Below are 21,944 nucleotides of genomic sequence, written 5' to 3'. Positions count from 1 at the left end.
GCCCCGCGCGCCGCGCCCCCGACCTACGGGGCGCCCATCGGGCCCCGCGCGGCGGGCCGGGCGCCCAGGCGGCCCCGGGGCGAGGCCCGCACCCCGCTCCCCGCGCGCGGCCCCGGGCCGGCGGCGCCCCCCGCGCCGCGCCTCGGCCGCCGGGGGCGCTGCGCATCGGCCCGGCCCCGCCGCTCCGAGGCCCGAGGACCCCCGGGATGCGAGGCCGGCCGAGCCCGACGCGGGGCCGGGGCGGACGCCGGGCCGCGCGCGGAGCCCGCCGGGGTGCGGGGCGGGCGGGCGGGGGCGCCGAGCCCGGGAGCAAGCGAGGCAAAACCGGCGCGAAGAGCGAGGGCTGGCGCGGGAGAGCCGGCACCCGGGCGGGCGGGCGGGCGGTTGGGGCGGCGCGGGCGCCGAGGGCGGGAGTCCCACGGCCGAGGCCCGCGCGGCCCGCGTCTTCCGGGAGCGCCCGGGACCGCCCCCCCGCCGGCCACGCCCCTTAAAGGGGACGCGGCGCGGGCACCTGCCGGAGGCGTCTGCCCGTCCCCCCCCCCCCTCCCGTCCCCTGGAACGGATGGAAGCAAACGCAGAAGCGCCTTCCACGCCCCGCTCTCCGCGTCCGTCCTGACAGCTTATCCTTGGGCAGTCAAGAGTCTCGGGTGGACTCGATCTGGCGACGGTGGTTAGACTTTGGGGAGCGGCGTATTTATTCAATGAGCAGTCCGTTGCGCTGAGTCTTCCTCTAGCCCATCCTCATATGTGAATTCCTGGGCTCTAGGAAGTCAGTGAGAGCACCCACAGGCTAGTCGGCGAGCGGGGCTAGACAGGGGGACACAGATGCGATTCAAAGGGTGCCAAGAGCCCCGGGAAAGCAGTGGGAACTGGGGGGACACCGTCGACGATGGAGATTTTCTTGGAGAGGAAAGAAAAGCCTTGTGGGATGTGGGGAAATCTGTAGGGAACACAAGCAGCAAAGATGGCCCTGAGAGGAAGTTGAGTGGGCAGAGCCGGGTTTGTTTAGGTTCAGTGTGTAAACAACTCAGGGAAGCTTAGGTGCGTGATAAGGTGTGACCTTTCGGTGATTGGTTGGTTCCATTTCCTCCCCTCCCACGCAGTCTTTTGCTTTAAAAAGGGGATGCTCCCTGTTAATAAGCGAGTTCCCGCTTGACTTGACTCCCCGCTATGTCTTACTGTCTCCTGGGCTAAGGGAGGCTGGGGAACGGGCGAGCAGCCGCACTTCACTTGGCACTTAACCTCTCCTCCGACCCTGTCCGTCCAAAGACGACTAAGACCCAACAGTGGGAGAGGGCCCAACAGTGGGAGAGGGCGAAGAGTGAAATCCCCAAAACGGGAAGTGTATGAGGGCAGCCCTTCACAGCCGCACTTGTTTGGCTTGTCATGCTCCCGTGAAGTCTGTGAGCAGGAAAAGTGTGTGTATTAGAATGAATTAAGAGAACAAAGAGAGCCTCTCCTGACCAGGGCTGACAAAAGAACTCTATCCTTCCATCTTTGAAGCGATTAGCCCAGAGCTCTGAGTACTTGGTCAATGGCTACCCTCATTTCCACTCCTCCTCTATTCAAAATTGTTGGGAGCCAAAAGTTAAGTCTCTCAACATAATAGGCTTAACTATCTCACTGGAACATCTTGAGGCTGAGTTTACAGAATCCCACCTTTTCACCATGCCCTAAGTAAACACCCTGCAGCTACTAACGACCACCTTTTCACCACGTCCTCTGAGTCCAAGCATATAAATACCCTTGTGTGAAAAATAAAAATTGGCAGCTTGATCAGAATCCTTGTCTTGCTGTCATTCTTCGTGTCTCTTGTCCCTTCATTCCTTGTAGCTTAGGTTCATTGCCCTCGTTGAAGTCCTGCGGGTCGGGACACAAAATCAACCACAGCCGCACTCAGGAGGTTGAGATCTGAGGATGGCGGTTCAAAGCCAGCCCGGGCAGGAAAGTGCATGAGACTCTTATCTCCAATAAACCACCAGAAAACCAGAAGTGGTACTGTGACTCAAGTGATAGAGCACTAGCCTTGAGCTGAAGATCCAAGGGACAAGCGCCCAGGCCCCAAGTTCAAGACCCACGAACAACAACAACAACAAAAATCAACCACAAAGAACCGAGCCAACGGCATAAGACGCCCATGTCCAGCACCTTCCCTCCAACAACGTCCAATTCCAGTGCACCTGAAACTCTTATTTTCCCCTCTCAACACCTTTTTCCATCAGCATTTGTCTCTACCTCCAAGTGAATGCAATGATGTCCGGCTTCCTGAGTAAATCGCCTGTTTTTTTTGTTTTGTTTTTTTTGGGGGGGTCCAGTTGTGGGGCCTGAACTCTGGGCCTGGGCACTGTCCCTCGGCTCTTCAGCTCAAGGCAAGCGCTCTATCACTGAGCCACCTTCCCAGCCCCATAAACCGCCTGTTTTTCCTCATCTCTTCCCTGGTCCCCACGGACTTGCAACAGTGGAAAAGCAGCTCCAGTTCGTGAGAATGTCCCTGCAGGTGTTGTTCTGACACAGTTCCACTAGGTGGCACCATTTGCTTTGAAGTGCAGCCAAAGCCTCCCCAATGGTCCACCGGGTTAGGGGCGGACGGGGATGGACTTGCAGCTGGTTCTCTTTTCCCATGAGCATGATGTCTGATTTTAGCGGCTCCTGTGGAACATTTCCACGGAAGATATGACACGGGCCAAGTTCTTGTGCTCGGGAAAAGACAGGATGAGGAAATGACTGGCTCTGGGCCTCAGACTCTGCATGAATTTTTGTTGGTTTGTTGTTTTTTGCCAGTCCTGGGTCTTAAACTCAAGCCCTGGGCACTGTCCCTGAGTTTCTTTTGCTCAAGGCAAGCACTCTACCACTTGAGCCACAGCGCCACTTCCGGCTTTTTCTATTTATGTGGTACTGAATAATCAACCCAGGGTTTCATATGCATGAAGCAAGCATTCTACCACTGAGCTACCTTCCCAGCCCCTATAATTCTTTGATGCGTGGGGGAGGGGTTGCCTTGTGTACTGTAGGTGTTCAGCAGCATCTCTGGCCTCTACCCACTGAATGCCAGAAACACCTCTCAATCACTTTACACCAGATTCCACATAAGTTACACACATTTCTTTCTCACAGTTTAGAAGAGTTGAGAAGTCCAAGACTGATACACTAGCAGATCCAATGTCTGCTGTGGTCTCCTTCTCGTTAAAGATTGCTGACTTTGGGCTGGGAAGGTGGCTCAGTGGTAGAGTGCTTGCCTTGCATACATGAGGTCCTGGGTTTGATTCCTCAGTACCACAGAAGCAGAAAAAAGGTGGAAGTGCGCTGTGGCTCAAGCAGTAGAGCGCTTGCCTTGAGCTGAAGAGCTGAGGGACAGCGCCCAGGCCCAGAGTTCAAGACCCACAACCAACCAAAAAAAAAAAAAAAAAGATGCTGACTTCACACTGCAGCCTCACATGGTGGCGAAAAGGTGAAAAGACTCTGGGAACTGGAGCTTTAACAAACTCAAAGTAAAATGACAGGATACACAGTAGAAGGCGCTGAGTTTAATGACCAGGACTGTTAAAACCCAGCTGGGTGCCTGTGGCTCACTCCTTAATCCTAGCTACTCATTAATCCTAGCTACTCAGGAGGGTGCAGTTCAAAGCCAGCCCATGGCAGAAAAGCCTATGAGACTCCACCTCCAATTAACCAGAAAAATGCCAGACTGGAGGTATGGCTCAAGTGGTAGAAGCACCATGAGCAAAAACATCTGAATGTACAAGACCCTTAGTCAAAGCCTCAGTCCAGCATAAATAATAAAATGAATTTGAAACAAAAAAAAAATCTAGCTCTGGCCATTCACACCCCTAAACTGGCCCATCCCGGGTGGTGGACCTGCCTTCACACCACAGAGCCAGACCCGCCCTCCTGCCAGGAGAGCCTGAGTGAGTCCTCACCTCTGAGCCCTCTCCAGCTCTACTGCGCACCACTTTGCCTTGTGAGTTCTCTGTTGGAAACACCTGTTTGGAGGCGATGCCAGTGCTACTTTGGGTAGCCTTGGGCAAGCCTCTTTTTGACCATTTCTTCCCTTGTAAAGAGAGGCGAGTGCTGGAAACCACCTCCCTTCTCTGCTTCTTTTCTGCCTCGCTGATGAGGACAGGGCTGGGTGCCCCCTGAAGACTGCCTAGCCTTGTCTCCTCCACGACCCTGAGAGCCCAGAAAGCAGCTCACTGCAGAGGTGCTGGGGGGGGCCTCTCCATGGGCCCCAAGTCCCCTGGCTGCTTGATGTCCAGACATGCAATGGGCGGCAGACTTTACCCTGGCCCGAAGCTAAGCGCCTTTCTTCTCTGTCTCATCCAGATGTCACAGCTGCAGGCCCCGCCCCCACGCCAGCTCGCCAGCTCATGCCCAAACCTGTTGATCGCTGCAGATCAGGCAGCTAGAGACACAGCAAAGCCACCATGACCAGCTTTGCACCCCAGGCCTCGGGCATCCTCCTGTTACTGATAGCCCCCAGCAGGACTTGAACCTGTGCCCCAGGCCACCCACAAGTGGCCTTCTGCAACTGTGACCTGGTTGTAAAGGTCAAGTTATGGGGACCACAGAAGTCAACCAGTCCACTTTTTTTTTTCTTTTCTTCTTTTTTGCCAGTCCTAGAGCTTAAGCTCATGGCCTGGGCACTGTCCCTGAGCCTTTCTGTGCTCAGAATAGCGCTTTACCACTTGAGCCACATCACCACTTGTGTCTTTTTCTGTGTATGCAGTACTGAGGAATCGAACCCAGGGCTTCATACATGCTAGGCAAGCACTCTACCCCTAAGCCACCTGCCCAGCTCATCCAGACCACTTTTTACCAGCATTATGTGATCAAGATGACTGCGATGTTCAAAGGATTCAGTGTCTAGGAATTTGCCCACATCCGTACATCTACACCCTGCCATGAAAAGCTTCTTTCCATACTTCCCTGAGTCACAGGCGGCAGGAGGAGTCAATGTGGAACCAGTGCAGTGCGTGCGCATCATCACCCACAGTTGTCTGTGCTGCCCAGCGCACAGGCTTCACCAGTACCTACAGTGCTGGCTGGCAGGCGTGCACAGTGTTTCTTTTTCTTTTTGCCAGTCCTGGGGCTTGAACTCAGGGCCTAGGCACTGTCCCTGAGTTTCTTTGGCTCAAGGCTAGCACTCTACCACTTGAGCCACAGCGCCACTTCCAGCTTTTTCTGTGTATGTGGTACTGAGGAATCGAACCCAGGGCTTCATGCATGCTAGGCAAGCACTCTACCACTGAGCCACCTTTCCAGCCCTGTATACAATGTTTCTTTTTCTTCTTTTTTTTGGGTCTGGTCATGGGGCCTGAACTCTGAGCCTGGGCGCTGTCCCTCAGCTCTTCAGCTCAAGGCTAGGGCTCTACCACTTGAGCCACAGCACCACTTCCGGCTTTTTTCTTTTTGGTTATGTGGTGATGAGGAATCAAACCCAGGGCCTCATGCATGCAAGGCAAGCGCTCTACCACTGAGCCACCTTCCCAGCCCCTGTACACAATGTTTCTGTGTTCACCCACACCCTGTAAACTAGAGAGTAACACGTGCATGGCTTGTGGACAGACCAGCTCATCCTGGGCTCAGAGAGGGACTTCTAGAGCAGCCACCTCACCTGCCTGTGTTTGTGAGCCCAGATGACCTGAAGCCTAGCCCCAGCAGAAGCGAAAGCCTACATGATATTTGACTCCTTTCCGCTCCTTTCTTCCAGATGGTGGAATTTAAAAAAAGGGGGGGGGCTGGGAAGGTGGCTCAGTGGTAGAGTGCTTGCCTTGCATGCATGAGGCCCTGGATCGATTCCTCAACACCACAAAAAGCCGGAAGTGGCACTGTGGCTCAGGCACTGTGGCTCAAGTGGTAGAGCGCTAGCCTTGAGTTGAAGAGCTGCAGGATGGCACCCAGGCCCAGAATTCAGGCCCCACGACTAACCCCCCCCAATATATATATATATATATATATATATATATATATATATATATATATAAAACAAAACCTTTTAACTGGGCACTGGTGGCTCACGCCTGTCATCCTAGCTGCTCAGGAGACTGAAATCTGAGGATCACAGTTCAAAGCCAGCCTGGGCAGGAAATTCTGTGAGACTCCAATAAACCACTAGAAAACCAGAAGTGGTGCTGTGGCTCAAGTGGTAGAGCGCTCACCTTGAGTTGAAGAGCTGAAGGACAGCGCCCAGGCCCAGAGTTCAAGCCCCACAACCGACAAAAAAAAAACAAAACAGGGCTGGGAAGGTGGCTCAGTGGTAGAGCTCTTGCCTTGCATGCCTGAGGCCCTGGGTTCGATTCCTCAGCACCATATAAGCAAAAAGAAAAAAGCCGGAAGTGGCGCTGTGGCTCAAGTGGTAGAGCGCTAGCCTTGAGCTGAAGAGCTGAGGGACAGCACCCAGACCCAGAGTTCAGGCCCCACGACCGGACCCAAAAAAAAAAACCAAAAAACAAAAAAAAAACTTCTTTTTCAACAATTATTGTGTTTGCTTTCTATCAAGGCAATGAGGCTGAAAGGAATACAGCCCGCAGAAGAGAGATTAAAACAGGAAACTGAACTCAGGGACAGGTTTGAATTAGGAATGCCCCGAAGAGCTGCATTACCTATACCTTCCAGATGGGGGAGCCATAACAAGGACCATGGACTGAACCCTGATCCCAAATTCTCCTTCCACAATCCTGGCACAAAGCAGAGCCATGCTCCCGAGAAGAATGGTGTCAGGAAGAGAACATGGGCTGAGCAGAGAGGCCTGGGTCTCTGTGACCATGAATAAGGAACATGGCCTCTTAGGAATGTGGTTTTCCCATCCACAAAATGGTAAGCATCCACGTTTAATTGCTCAAGGCTGTGGGAAGGATAGAGTGACATCACGGTTCAGTGGATGTTTGTTTCTGTGTTGTTCAGCGGCTGGTACTGGGGCTTAAACTTAGGATGTCACACTGTCACTTGGCTTTTTCACTCCAGGCTAGAACTCTACCACCTGAGCCACAGTTGCACTTCTGCCTTTTGATGGTTAATTGGAAATAAGAGTCTTACAGACTTTTCTGCCCAGGGTGGCTTCAAACTGCGATCCTCCCATCTCAGCCTCCTGAGTTGCTAAGAGTCAGGCAGGAGCCACCAGCGCCTAGCTTAGGCTCAATAGATGTTTAGCATTATCCATGCTGGAAAGCAACTGAGGTCAGCCAGGGAGGGGAGGGGTGAATGAGTTGTTGAAAGAGCCCCTGAGAGGGGCTCCCAGACCCCAACAAGGTGCCCGCCTTGGAAGGATGCCAGCCTTTTGGAGCTGGAGAGCCCGGGCTTTGGGAAGGACCAGGTACCATCCGCTGGGGACAGGGCCATGTGTGGCTCCTGTCCTAGTAACAGAGCCCTGGGATGAACCGGCAGTGGGAGAAGCAGCCACTGAAAGGATGGCCGGACAGAAACTGGGCCAAGGGCTGGGAAGGTGGCTCAGTGGTAGAGTGCTTGCCTTGCATGCATGAGGCCCTGGGTTCGATTCCTCAGCACCACATAAGCAGAAAAAGCTGGACGTGGTGCTTGGCTCCAGTGGTAGAGCGCTAGCCTTGAGCTGAAGAGCTGAGGGACAGCGCCCAGGCCCAGAGTTCAGGCCCCATGACTGGCAAAAAAAAAAAAAAAAAAAAAAAAGAAACTGGGCCAAGCAGACTCCGGCATCGGTTTTCAGGACCCGATCGGGAAATGGATCCGCTGGGCAGACCTGGGATGTAGGGCCTAGGAATGGTCACGGAGGACACCCACCCCCTCCCCTCCGTCCTGCCCACCTAGGGTGTGAGCCGCAGTCGGGAAAGGCACAGACCCCAGGCTGCTGGGCTGTCTTGTGCCTTGCAAGGGGAGTAGGCCAGCTGCGCACGCGCAGGCCCCCTCCCTGCAGGACCAGCCTGTGGTCAGTCTGCGGGTGCCCTGTGCCCCTCAAGAAGTCTAGCCTCAGATCGTCCTTCCTTCCTTCCTTCCCCCCTCCCTCCCTCCCTCCTTCCTTCCTTCCTTTCTTCCTTCTTCCTTCCTTCCTTCCCCCCTTCCTCCCTCCTTCCTTCCTTTTTTCCTTCCTTCCTTCCCTCCCTCCCTCCTTCCTTCCTTCCCTCCCTCCTTCCTTCCTTCCTTCCTTCCTTCCTCTCTCTCTTTCTTGGCCTGGCCGCTGTCGCTGCGCTCTTCAGCTCAAGGCGAGCGCTCTACCGCTTGAGCCACAGCCCACTTCCGGGTTTCTGGTAGTTTCTTGGACATAAGAGTCTCCCGGAGTTTCCTGCCCGGGCTGGCTTTGAACCGCGATCCTCAGGGTGCCCCCGCATTCTCAAGTGCACGTTTGCGTTCGGCCGTCCCAGACTCTGCGATCCGGGTGCCCTACACGAGGGGGGGCAGCGGGGCTCTGCGAAGTCACTTCTCGGGCCTCTGGGGGCCCTTCCCAGCCCGGGTCGCCCGCCGCCCGCGCCGTCCCGCCGCGCGCGGAGCCCGGCCGCCCTCCCCGCGCGGGTCCCGCCGCGCAGCCGGGCCAGCTCGGCACGGAAGGGGTTAAGCCGCCCTCGCCCCGGCCCCGAAGGCGAGGGGCCCGGCCGGCAGAAGGTCCTGTTTACCGCGGCGCCCCTCGGCGGCGGCCCTGGGAGAGGCGTTGCCGTGGCAACCGGCCGGGCGCCCGCCAGCTGCGGATTAGCTCACTGCCGCGGCGGGGCGGGCGCAGGGGGCGCGGCGTCACGGCCGACGCTCGCCGCCGCCGGACGAAGAGCGCGGGGCTCGGCGGGGCCCGGCGGGAGCGCGCGGGGCGGGGACCCCGTGGGGGGCGGGTCGCCGGCGGCCGGCCAGGCCGCGCGTGCGCGCACAGAGGCGCGGGGCGCTGCGGGCCATGGAGCCCCGGACCCCCGCCGCCCGCCCCGATGTGCCCGGGCGTCCCTGAGCTGCAGCCCGGAGCCCGCGGAGCCGCCGCCCGCGGGGAGGTAGGGCCGGGGCCCCGGGGGGCGGGGGTCCCGGGACCCGCGGGGAGCTGGGAGGAGGGGGCGGCCCCGCCCTGCGCCCGTGGCGGGAACCCCGACGGCAGGCGCGCGCCCCCCCCCCCTCGGCCCGCGGGGGCTGGAGCGGGCGCCGCGGGCCCCTCGCTTCTCCCCGAGGACGCGGCGGGGAGCAGCTGGAGCCCGGGAGCGTCTCCCCGGACGCCGTCGGGGCCTGCGGGGCGGGGGTGGGGGGGCGCTGAGATCCGCATTGCCCCCCCCAGCAGAGCCCAGCCCGGCGATCCTGCGGTGAGGAGCCGCACGGGACCCAGGCTGTCCCCACCCCAGGCCGTGGTGGGAGCGAGGAAAGTTCTGGAAGTCCCCCCACCCCACTCGCTGGAGGCCTGGTGACCTCTGGCTGGGCTGGCGTGGCTTGGGAGACCCAGTGCCGCGGGCGATTAGAGAGGGTGGAAGAAATCCTTGCCGCCGCCCTTTCCAACACCCCAAAGACTGGAAGTGCCCGTCTGGGGTGGGCAGCTTAGGATGGGAGCAGAATTGCCAGAGGAAGTCAAGGTAAGCAGGGAGGGCCCCCAGTTCTGGGGCTTGAACTTGGGGCCCGGGCCGTGACCCATAGCCTTTTTCCCTCAAGGCTGACACTCTTGTCACTTGAGCCACAGCTCCATTCCAGGCCTTTTCTTGGTTCATTGGAAATACCAGTGTCTCGGGATGGGCTGCCCAGGCTAGCCTCAGTCCTCAGATCTCAGCCTCCTGAGTGGCTAGGATTACACGCACGAGCCCAGCTGACAGAGGCTTTTGGAAGCAGGTTTGGCCGGAGGTCTGGTGCGCAGCCCTGGGCTGGGTGGTAGAGGCACTGGAAGAACTGACATCTTGGCTTGCTGTGTGCCACGGAGCCCAAGAAACGCAGAGAAGTCCCCAGGGAAAAAGACACTTGAGCTGAACCCTTGGAACCTCTGCTAAGAAATTGCAGCATGGAGGGTTGGGGCTGAGGGAACAGTGTAAGTCAAGTCACTGAGAGAGGCAGTGCGTGGAGAGCCACGTGTGGCCACGGGGGGGGGGGGGGGGGAGGAGTTGGGGGGGGCGGGTAGTTCACCAGCCAGGCAGCTCTGAGAAACAAGGAAAGATCTGTGAGGAGGAGGAGTTCCCCAAGGCAGAAACGATGCATCAGCTCCCTCAGGTCATGGGATGGAGGTCTGGAGGCTGAGGAGACCCGGACTTGGCCATAACCAGGCCAGGGTGCAAGATGCCGAGCCAGCCCTGGAGAGGCAGGGAGGGATGGACGGCGTCCAGGCACCGCGAGGTAGGCCCCTGGGGAGGGGTTTGGTTGAGCACTGGGTGAGGTAGGTTAACCCTGAGTTGAAAACTGCTCAGGAGAAAACAAAGTGAAAAGAGTAGACGTTTTGAAAGGCCTGAATGGAAGCCGATTGCAATATCTGGAACATTGAATTTGGCCTGAAGTTTTCTGGCAGCTCAGGAACAAACAAACAACAAAAAAAAATACACACTGGGATTGCAAAGTTTTGGCCTTGAGACAACAGAAAGCATATAAATGAATTTCAGAACAATTTTATTTCCTGGAATTGAACTCATCTGGGAGTTTATCAGAGGAACTTTGTGTAAAGACTTGAGAGTAACATAAAAAAATCTTTATTGTACATACAAAGCAGAAATAAACATAGATAAGAAAAGGCAAAAGTAGAGAAGGGAGGGAGGGAAGGAGGGAGGAAGGAAGGAAATCTTCATTGTCTGTATTAGGAAAGATGGGAAGGTAGCTCATGCCTGTAATCCTAGCTGCTCAGGAGGCTGAGATCTGAGAATCCCGTTGGGAAGCCAGCCCTGCCAGGCAAGTCCATGAGACTCTTTGAATGGTTAATTGGAGATAGAGGAGTCTCACAGGGACTTTCCTGCCTAAGCTGGTTTTGAACAGTGACCCCCAGATCTCAGCCTCCAGAGCAGCTAGGATTTCAGGCCTGAGCCACAGCGCCCGGCTTCCTGGAGACTCTTATCTCCAGTTAACCAGAAAATGGGAAGTAGTGCTGTGAATCAGAGTGATGGAGCACTCGCCTTGAGCAAACGAGCTCAGGGACAGTGCCAGGTCCAAAGCTGAAGCCCTACAACCAGAAAAAAACAAAAAAAAACAAAAAGAAAAGATGGGAAGGTAAATCTCCACATGACTGGCTTCCTATGCCGTGTTCCTCAGGAGTAGAGGCAGACCAGTTTTCTGAGGGCTGTGGCTGTCTGGGCGCAGGATCACTGGTGCCAGGACAAGGCCCTGAGGCACTGGGTTGTAGGAAGCCTATGGGTGGAGATTGTGGTCCCTGGCTCCGCAGTGGAGGCAGAAGGGAGATCTACTTCCAGGAATGTATAGGGCAGAATTTCCAACATCTCCAGCCAAGAAAGCGGAGGCCGGTCGTCTGTAGTCTGTAGGTTGGTGACAGAGACTTTGGTGGTGAGGCTGGGTAGGACTTCACATTCAGAAATACTGTTTAAGGGGAAATGGACTTGCGCCGGTAGCTCACACCTGTCATCCTAGCTACTCAGGAGGCTGAGATCTGAGGATCGTGGTTCAAAGCCAGCCCAGGCAGGAAAGTCCATGAGACTCTTACCTCCAATAAACCATCAGAAAACTGGAAGTGGCGCTGTGGCTCAAGTGGTAGAGCGCTGGCCTTGAGCTGAAGAGCTCATGGACAGCACCCAGGCCCAGAGTTCAAGCCCCACAACCGACCCCCTCCCCCCCCCGCCCCCCCAAAAAAAGGAAATGGGGGAATGGGAGCAGCATGTTAGGATTCCATTCAGATTAGCAAGTCAATTCAGAGTGTCCCTTTTGTGCAGGCAGAATGGGACTCAGGGTCTGTGATCCTCTCCCCAGGAGGGCAGGGGGAGGGTGGGAATCTTTCTGACTGGACTTGGGGAAGCTGTATTTCCTCAGTGCTGGCCCATTGGTGTCTGGAAAGCAGAGAATCTGCAGGATTAATCTGCACCTAGCCAGTGTTTTGTGTGTGCTGGTATTGGGGCTTGAACCGATCCTGGACTTTCTTACTTAATCTGGCTTCGAACCTTGATCCTCAGATTTCAGCCTCCTGAGTAGCTAAGATGGCAGGCATGAACCACCAGCAGAGAGAGAGAGAATGTGTTTGTTACTGAGAATCAAACCTAGTACCTAGGCAATCACTCTACCAGTAATATATCTATATCTATTTATCAATCTATCTAGCTAGCTATAGTGAGATAGATATAGATATACGTATATTTTCAGTTCCAGGGAAGGGAATTTTTTAATGCTTGGGTCCCATCCTAGATTGATTACAGCAAAATCTGAGAGGACGCTAGATATTCATAGTTCTTCAAGCTGTCCAGATGATTTTTTTTTTTTTTTTGGTTGGTCCTGGGGCCTGAACTCTGGGCCTGGGCTCTGTCCCTCAGCTCTTCAGCTCAAGCTTAGCACTCTACCACTTAAGTCACAGCACCACTTCCAGTTTTCTTGTGGTTAATTGGAAATAAGAGTCTCCCAAGGTTTCCTGCCCAGGCTGGCTTTGAACCACGATCCTCAGATCGCAGCCTCCTAAATAGCTAGGATGACAGGCGCGAGCCACTGGTGCCCGGCTCCAGATGATTTTAAGATACAGCCGAGGTTGAGAGTCTGTTTGAACAATCATGAGAAGACTGAGCACAGAGAGGAGCGCCTCCTGGTCTTGGGACCCTGTCCCCAGTCTTCACAGAGCACTCCTTCTGTATAACTTAGATGCTATAGGAAGACTTGGCGGTTATGGGGTTCCTTCTCTGGTATTGCTCTGAATAGTAGGGTGTCTTTGGAGAGATTCTGGTGGAAATCCTGGGTGGATCGTTGCAGACTTTTTCACATGTGGCACTCCACTGCCACATGGCTGGCTCCTTGGTGGCTCTAGGCCCTGGGCCCAGCCCATCAGCCGAATGTGGCTACGTATAGACTTCGCCACCAGAACCAACTGGCTTCCTCAAAAGGCATGGGGCCCTCAGGCTGTGAAGAAACCCCCACTGGTCACCCAGCAGAGAGGTTGTGAGGCCCGTCTGCCCTGTTAGTAATAGGAGCCGAGCAGCTCACTGAGTTCCGTACGTGTGATATTCTAAAGACTGCAGTGTTGAAAAACACAAATTGCCTTCTGTCCTTGTTACAGTCAGTGTCTGATTTGGGCAAAAGTCAGTTGTGCTCTGTCAGTGCCTGGTGTTCTTCCCCGTCCCCTCCCAAGCTGCTGCTTTACCTTTGGCTTCTGATATTTTTGGCTTTGGCTGGCAGGCCAGCAGGGCTGCAAGAGAAGTAAGCCTGAAACTTCCTTTTTTAACAGCTCAACTGTGGAAAATGATCATTTGTGGTGTTTTGGTTTGGTTTGGTTGTTTGGGTTTGCTTTGCCAGCACTATATGGCTTGAACTAAGGCTTTGCGCTTTTGCTTGGCTTTTTCACTCAAGGCTGGCACTCTCCCACTTGAGCCGTAGCTTCGTTTCCAGCTTTTCAGTGGTAATTGTAGATAAGAGTCTTACAGACTTACCTGCCAGGACTGGCTTCAACCCGAGATCCTCAGATCTAAGCCTCCTGAGTAGCTAGGATTACAGGCATGTTTTGTTCCTTTGCTTTCTTAAAAAAAAGTTATTTGTAATTTTAAGTTTATATATATACACACTTGCATATATGTCTGTATTTACATGTGAACTATGAAAGTTAAGTTTTTTTGTAAAAAATGTCAGCAATGTTAACAAGAATCTGAATGAAAGTGACATCTTGTCCCCTCCCATCCCGCCCATCTCCGAGGCTGTCAGTCACTGGTTGGTGCTGTGCACGTCAGATCCTCCTACTTCCTTTTTCTTTGCAGATGTTTGTTTACCAAAATAAATGCATTTGTGCAACATGTGATTATAATATTTTATGGGAGCAATTTTGATTCATACATATTCAGCCTCCTTTTTAGCCCCTGCCTGAGGTGCTTTCTATAGATCGACTTAATTTGTTTAACAAATGATCTATTTCTAGGCAATTGTTTGTTTGTTTCTTTCTTTCTTTCTTTCGTTCTTTCTTTTTTTAAACACCAGAAAGTAATTTTTTTTTTTTGGTTGGTCATGGGACTTGAACTCTGGTTTTGGGCGCTGTCCCTGTGCTCTTCAGCTCAAGGCGAGCGCTCTACTGCTTGAGCCACAGCGCCACTTCCAACAATTGGTTGTTTCTGATTTTAGCTACTACAGAAGATGATGTCACAAACCCTCACCAAGCCCGGTTCTAACATCTCTGTATGTCTGTGTATGCTACGTATCTAAAAGTTGAATTGCTACATTGAAGTAGCAAAGCCAAATATTTCTTACATAATAACTGGTCAGTGATGGCTTTTATGAAAATGAGATTCTGATAGTCTTGAAAAACTTACATTACTTCTCTTTCCATAATCTAAGCAGCCCACCCTGGTTCCCCCGCTGAATTTATTGTGAATTTCTGTTATAGTTTTTGGGGGGTTTATGTGATCAGTACTGGGATTTGAACTCAAAGCAGGCTCTCTACCAACTTGTTCCCAACCCCTTAAGTTTATGTGAAAATTAAAATTTATAGTGCAGCACATTCAGAAAGGCGATTTATTATTTTGAGGTTTGTTAAATGTGAAAAGGCAACATATAAAATCCAACTTTCTTCTTGGTGTGTGTGATATGTGTGCTGGTCCTGGGGCTTGAACTTGGGGCCTGAGTGCTGTCCTTGAGCTTTTTTGCTCAAGGCTAGCTCTCTGCCATTTGAGCCACAGCTCCACTTCTGGTTTTTTGGATGCTTAATTGGAGATGAGAGTCTCATGGGGACTTTTCTGCCCAAGCTGGCTTTGAGCCGTGATCTTCAGATCTCAGCCTGCCGAGTAGCTAGGATTACAGGCATGAGCCACCAGCACCCAGCACGTTAGCTTTCTTGCCCAAAGCAAGAGCTCTACCACTTTAGTCACAGCTCTACTTCCAGCTTTTCAGTGGAGATAACAGGTTGACAGACTTTCCTGCCTTGGCTGGCCTCAACCCTCCATCTTCAGGTGTGGTTCCTGGGTAGGTGCCGCAGGGCACCCTGGGCCTCAGAATCTGCAGTCCCTGTGGGTAGGAGGAGTCTGCCCTCTGAGCAGATTTGGTGAGGATGGCAGATGGGAAAAGGGGAGTTTCCTGAAGAATCTGGCCTCCTACTCTGGGTCTGTTTGTCTGGGCAGCGTCTCTGGCTCTCTGGGGATTTGGGGATTCTCTACTTAGTATTCTGAGCTCTAGGTGGGATTTGTTCAGACTTGGAATGAAGCATATGATCATCCAATCCAAAGACATCTTGTTGTGACTGTCAGCCTTTATTTATATCCGGTCCTTTTCCTTGTTTGTGACAATCAGCAAACGCACACCAGCTCCCAGGACTTCAAAGGGAGATCAGTGCACTCTGTTTAATCCATAACCTCCCTGCAGCTGGCTGAAGCATCTAACAGGGTGGGAAAAAGTGTCAGAGAGGAGAAAGAGAGAGCGGCCTCTCAAGCAGCCTCACTTGGAGATTCTGGTACTACAGAGACGGCCAAGAGAACCTCCGGTCCCAGGTTCCCCTTCCCTGAATTTGGGGCAGCCAAGATTCCTGGAACAGAGTACAGAGAAATGGGGGAAAGGTACACACACAACTTGAGGTTCAGACTGCCAGTTTATTGCAGGAAGAAAGAAAGCAGATGATGAGAGAGGCGTTGCGAATGGAAGAGTCCCAGGAGACAAGTCCTTGTGTTCCTTCCCCTCGCCTCTGAAATCTGGCTTTCATCCCTAACCATCTGCTGAAACTTATTCCTGATACATATAATGGCTTGTGCTTCTTGGCCTTACTAATACATCTGACCTTTCTTTCATGAAATGAAGTCAAGGTGGATACAAAACAAATGTTAGGCTGGGTATGGTGGTATGCACCTGTAATCACAGCTACTCAAGAGGTGTTAAGTAGGGGGATCACTGTTACAGGTGGCCCTCGGCAAAAGCATCAGATCCTATCTGAAATAAAGCAGAAAAAGCTGGAGGTATGGCTCAAATGGTAGGGCACCTGCCATCGAGCATGAGACCCACCAAGAATTTTTTACAAACCAACAAATGGAAGTGCACCGATACGTTTGTGCCATTTGTCAAAATGTCAAAATGCCATTGGTTGATGATCCTTCTACTTGTGGAGTTCCCACAGCACCTCACACCACGGTCGGCTTGTTAAATGATTGTATAGATTAGTTTCGAATCCATCTGTGCTGGGTCAGATTAGCTAAATGAGGCCATAAGTAAAAGCTCATTCCTCAGACCTCAAAATTTAGCTAAACCCAGCTCTGGTGGTTCATGCCTGTAGTCCTAGCTACACTGGAGGCTAAGATCTGAAGATCCAGGTTTGGAGCAAACCACCAGGCAAATTCTGAGATTTTATTCTCCAATGAGCCAGCAACAAGGTAAAAGCGGGTGTGTGGTTCAAGTGGCAGAGCACCAGCCACAAACAGAAGAAGCCTAGCGAGGCCCTGAGTTCAAGCCTCAGCCTCTGCACCAAACAAAACAAAGCTCCCCAAAATGAACACATTCCCAGGTGTTGCACAACTTGAGAGTACTCAGCACCAAGTCCAGCTAGTAAACAAAGAAATGGGGTCTCCTCCAAGAAGCAGGACAGCCAGCTCTGCAGGGGGCTCCAAGAGAGCGGGCTGCGCCCAGGAAAGTGGTGGTCCCACCTGCCTTGCCGCCGCGAGGCTGAGGGCATCCCTGCCCAGGTTTCCCCCACAGCAGCTGCCGCGGGAAGGGTCAGCTCCCGGGATAACTTCAGAGCCAACTTTTGCAAACCCTGCAGTCACCTAGCCATCTCTCTGAGAGAGCTGTTTCATTCTTTGTGGTGGTGGAGGTGGAGCCGGCTCCTTGAACACGCCAGATGGGTGTCCTCCTCAACGAGCTGAACTCCTGGCCCTGTTTGAGAACGTGTTTAAGTTTTAAATACATTAAAAATAACTGAGTTTGAGTAAGCAGCCCTTTGGTGTTTGGGACACCCTGTTATTATTATCATCAATGCAGGATCTTGTTTGTTTTCTTTTTTTATAAAATTTTTTGGGGGTGGGGTCGGTCATGGGCTTGAACTCCAGGCCCGGGCAATGTCCCTGAGCTCTTTTCTTTGCTCAAAGCTAGTGCTCTACCACTTTGAGCCACAGTGCCACTTCCGGTTTTCTGGTTGTTAATTGGAGCTAAGAAGCTCAGGGACTTTTCAGCCCAAGCTGGCTTTGAGCTGCAATCCTCAGATCTCAGCCTCCTGCATAGCTAGGATTACAGGCGTGAGCCACCACGCCCAGCTTGTTTATGAATTGTTTAAAAAATATTTTAATATTTTTTTATTATCGTAAAGGTGATGTACAGAGGGGTTACAATTACACAGGTCAGGGACAGTGTCCCCCCTTCCCTTGCTTTCTCCCAGTTTTTCCCTCCCATCCCCTCACAGAAGTTGTATAGCTCATTCTCACCATATTGTCTAGTGAGTAGCACTGCTGTATTTGTTCACCCTTTGTCCCACCATTTCTATGTCCTCTGCTTATTCTCCCAAAGACAGATAAACAAGACAAAAGAAAAGAAAACAAAAACAGCAATGAAGGGGGAAAAAACCCTCTTGTTTCCATTTCCTGGCGTTCATTTTGATAAATACTATTTTATATGATGAGGCATTGTGCCTTTGTGCGCCTCCTGGTGCTGGGAAGGTGGCTCAGTGGTAGAGCGCTTGCCTTGCATACATGAGGCCCTGGGTTCGATTCCTCAGCACCACATAAGCAAAAAGAAAAAAGCCAGAAGTGGCGCTGTGGCTTAAGTGGTAGAGCGCTAGCCTTGAGCTGAGGGACAGCGCCCAGGCCGAGTTCAGGCCCCACGACCGCACCTAAAAAAATAAAACCCCCAAACAAAACTCAGAGTGTCCTCCTTTGTTTTCACTGGGTGTGAGACCTGTGTACTTTATCATGTTCTGGTATGTTTTAGATCTAGCTCCTGTGTATGAGAGAATGCATTCTCCATTTGTACCTGCATCATTAGTTCTAGGTCCATTCATTTCTCTCAGTGCAGGAACTTGTCTCATTACTCGTGTGACTTGGTAAGGTCAGCGGAGACATTCGCTGCACCTGTCACGGCACAGCTTTCCTGGTACGATCTCACTGCATCCTTGTTTGTTTTTGTTGATCATGGGGCTTGAACTCTGAGTCTCGAGCCTTGGCGCTGTCCCTCAGCTCTTCAGCTCAAGGCTAGCGCTCTTCCACTTGAGCCACAGCACCACTTCCAGTTTTCTGGTGGCTAATTGGAGATAAGAGTCTCAAGGACTTTGATGCCTGGGCTGGCTTTGAACCTCGATTCTCAGATCTCAGCCTCCTGAGAAGCTAGGATCACAGGCGTGAGCCCGGCTTCACTGCATCCTCTCCCCTGTCTCATACAGGCGCTGTTCTTAGTATCCATATGACCAAGACATAGGAAGATCCTGCAGCTCGCAGGCCTCTGCTTCCCTGCAAACCCTCTGCTCTAGCTCCCGTGCTATTTCCCATCCCCAGCCCCTCTCCCAGAGCAGGGCAGTGGCCTCCGCTGGGCCCGCTCATGCTGGCCCCATGGACAGAGATGGGAGATGACGTCTCCCTCGAAGATTGCTGCCTTTTGTCCAAATGTGCTGGCCACACGCCAGGCCTGGAAACTCTCTGCTCATGGAAAGAAAGAACAGAAGCCAGCCAAAGAGGGTGGGGAGGGAGGAGGAGGGGGAGGGAAGGAAGAGGAGGACAGGAAAGGGAGAGGGTGCTAGTGAAGGGGCAGCACATCTGGAGTGAGCTGGGAAGCAGGGGACCTGGATTTCAGGTGCATTCCACTGAAGCAGCTGTTGAGAGATGAGCTGCAGGCACAGACTTGCGGGGTGGGGAGCACAGAGTTCTTGGGGTGCGTCCAGTCCAAAACAGCCCGGGTAGGAGGGGGTGGGGAAGAAGTCACAAAGCAGCAGTTTGAAGGTTGCCTGCTTGGTGAGCAGGATGAAGAGGCAGAGCGGACTGGCTGCTTTGACTAGAGGGAGCCAGAACAGGTCACTGCACCCCACCTCCGCGCTGGAGCCCAGGGCTGTCTCACCCCGACACGCGCTAGGCTTCCTGGCTAGCCTGGAATCATCAGCCTCCACAGAGCATGGGGAAGCTTCCCGGTCTGTAATGGAAACAAAAGTAGGATTAAGGGCTCCCTGTTATAATCCTAGCTATTCTAGAGGCTGAGATCTGAAGACCAGAATTGGAAGCCAGCCCCAGCAGAGAAATCTGAGTAGTGTGTGTATATGTGTATGTGTATGTGTGTACTGGTGCTTGAACTCAGGGTCTGGGCATTGTCCTTAGCTTTTTCACTTAAGGCTGATGTTCTATCATTTGATCCACAGCTCTGCTTCTGGCTTTTTCCTGGTTAATTGGAGATAAGAATCTCACAGACTTTCCTGGCTGGGCTGGCTTTGAACTGTAATCCTTAGATCTCACCTTAGTTAAGTAGCTAGGATTACAGGCATGAGTCAGCTCCAAATAACTCATCTCCAGTTAACCAGCAAAAAGCCAGAAAGAGCCCCAAAGGGTAGAGCTCCAGCTGTGGGTGAAAAAGCCGAGCAAGAGTATAAGGTCCAACTGTAAGCCCAAGGGCTGTCACAAAAAGCAACGACAAAAACATGTAACTCGTGTACCCAGCTTGAGGCAGTGCCTTTGTGGGAATGTAGAGAAGTGAACGAGTGCAGACTGGACAGAGCCTTGCTTTGTTTGTTTGTTCTTCCTTTCTTTCCTTCCTTCCTTCCTTCTTCTTTCCTTCCTTCCTTCCTTCTTCTTTCCTTCCTTCCTTCCTTCTTTCTTTCTTCCTTTCTTCTTTTCTTTCTTCTTTTCTTTCTTTCTTTTCTTTCTTTCTTTCTTTCTTTCTTTCTTTCTTTCTTTCTTTCTTTCTTTCTTTCTTTCTTTCTTTCTTTCTTTCTTTCTTTCTTTCTTTCTTTCTTTCGTTTTTGCCAGTCCTGGGGCTTGAACTCAGGGCCTGGGCACTGCCCCTGAGCTTCTTTTTTGCTCAAGGCTAGCACTCTACCACTTGAGCCACCATGCCATTTCTGGCTTTTTCTGTGTATGTGGTTCTGAGGACTCAAACCCAGGGCCTCATGCATGCTAGGCAAGCGCTCTACCACTGAGCCGCCTTCCCAGTGTGAGAGCCTTGGGTTTTGACAGCTGCGCTAGGCAAGCCACAAAGCCCCCGGTCCAGTGTTATCATTTCCAGTCCTGACTTCCTGCCTGTCACCTTCCTGTGTTCGTGTTTCGGAGCATCTCCATGGCAGGAGCTTTTCTAGTTTTGTGTCTTTTTTCTTTTTTTTTTAGCCTTTCCTCTTTGAGTGTCCTCACAGACCGGGACTCCTAAAGAGCACTTGTCATTGGCAGGCCAGGTTCCCAGTGACCCCGCGGGTCCCAGGGCAGAGCGGCCGTGGCCCGCAGGAGGATGTGGCAGGCTGGGACAGCCCGTGTGGGCGTCACTCCCACCAGGGTCCTGGGAGAAGGGGCTTAGCATTTCCTGAGGCAAATGACTCCCAGAAATAGACAGGGGGATGGGAAAGGAGTCGGTCTTCCTTCTAGTGGTCAGACTGCACATGCAGCCTCTTGTTTTCACCCACGTGTCCTTCCCCCAGGCTCAGGGGCCGGAAGGGGATGGGAGAGCCGCTTTCTCCAACGCAGAGCCACAGCTAAGAACCAAAAAAGCCACACGTGACTTTGATGTGGTCGTTTGTCACAGTAATCTCTCCATGGATTTCCCCCAACATAGCCCCGAGTTATTCGGGGGTCTTCTTGAAGGAAGGACATGGTGCACCTTCTGATGGCCGTGACCTGGTGTAACTTCAGCCAGCGTTTTGCATCTTCCTGTTGAAGTGCTGCTAGTATCTTCCCAGATCCCCAGAAAGCTCAGGTTGTGTGACTTCAGCCTTGCTAAGACTTCAGAGGTCCCTGTGGCCTCCAGCAATCCTGAAGGATTGCCTGATGAAGAGAAGGGACTGCTGGACAGCATGCTGGTGACCTCATCGTGGTAGGAAGTGACCAGGTCATATCTAACGCTTTGCTCTGTAGTCTTGGCATATTAGCCATGTTCCCGCTGCTCTGAGAAGTTGATGGACCACTCTGAGAGCAGGATATGGTTGGGTAATCTGACTGAGTCAGGCCTCCCTGACAGCCAATCAGTTAGAAGCTGGGGGTGTGTCCATACCTCAGATATGGCTGCTGGGGACCTTGTGACTTCTGGATGAGGTAAGGGCAGACTGCAGAGCATGGCTTCTTGTGAGGTAGGCTGAGTTTTATATTCTTTCTTCTTCTTTCTCCTTCTGCCTTTGAGTGCTACAGGGGATTTAACTCAGGGCCTTGCGCTTGCTGGGTGGGTGCTCTACCACTTGAGCCATACCTTCAGTGCCTTTGTTTTGTTTCTTTAACCGTTTGCATTCATTTACCTCAGTACTCAATGCTAGCCCTTAGAGTCACTCTAAATACCTTGGCATAAATAGGAATTGCTGATGAAGGAGGTAATGGTATAGAGCAGCAAGAGCTGAGCCTTGGCAGCCCTTTTAAAAATTCAAGTGACGCTATTTGTCAGTGTGAACCTCAGTTTCCTCTTCCTCTTCTTTCTCCTTTTCTTCCTCCCCTTCTTCCTCTTCCTCATCTACTCCTGGGGCTTGACCTCAGAGCCTCTGACTTGATTGGCTTGCTTGCTGTGCTGGTGCTCTACCACTTGAGCCACACCTTCAGCCCACCTTTTTGCTGGTTATATTGTACATGGCATCTTGTGGATTTTCCTGTCTGTTGAACTATGATCCTCCAGCCACTTGAGTTAGACAGGTATGAACTACTAGTGCCCTGTTATTTTTCTTTCTTTCTAATTATTTCATCAAAAATGTAATTTACATAGGATTAAAATTTTCTATTAGAAATATACAACTTAAAGCTGTGCGCCTGTGGCTCACAAAGAAATATACAACTTAATTTGGAGGGTAGGGG

General features: G+C 52.5%; 1 protein-coding gene across 3 annotated transcripts in view; it reads left to right on the top strand.

Annotated features, from left to right (window-relative positions):
* The first annotated feature begins 8,816 nt into the window (after positions 1-8,816).
* Positions 8,817-21,944, top strand: part of Dennd2a (DENN domain containing 2A) — a 75,073-nt gene continuing 61,945 nt past the window's right edge. Inside the window, exon 1 of one of the 3 annotated variants that reach the window (XM_069996910.1) lies at positions 8,817-8,933. The gene's annotated coding sequence lies outside the window, so the exon portion shown is untranslated. Of the gene's footprint in view, positions 8,934-9,376; positions 9,498-10,079; positions 10,243-21,944 lie in introns of those variants that run through there. The other 2 variants (XM_069996911.1, XM_069996909.1) reach the window with 2 other exon arrangements.

The sequence above is a fragment of the Dipodomys merriami genome, unplaced genomic scaffold, assembly GCF_024711535.1.
Source record: "Dipodomys merriami isolate MVZ:Mamm:240054 unplaced genomic scaffold, mDipMer1.0.p SCAF_5, whole genome shotgun sequence".
Taxonomy (NCBI): Eukaryota; Metazoa; Chordata; class Mammalia; order Rodentia; family Heteromyidae; genus Dipodomys; species Dipodomys merriami.
The sequence above is the reverse complement of the archived record's forward strand: the minus strand, read 5'-3'. Positions and strand labels throughout refer to the sequence as shown.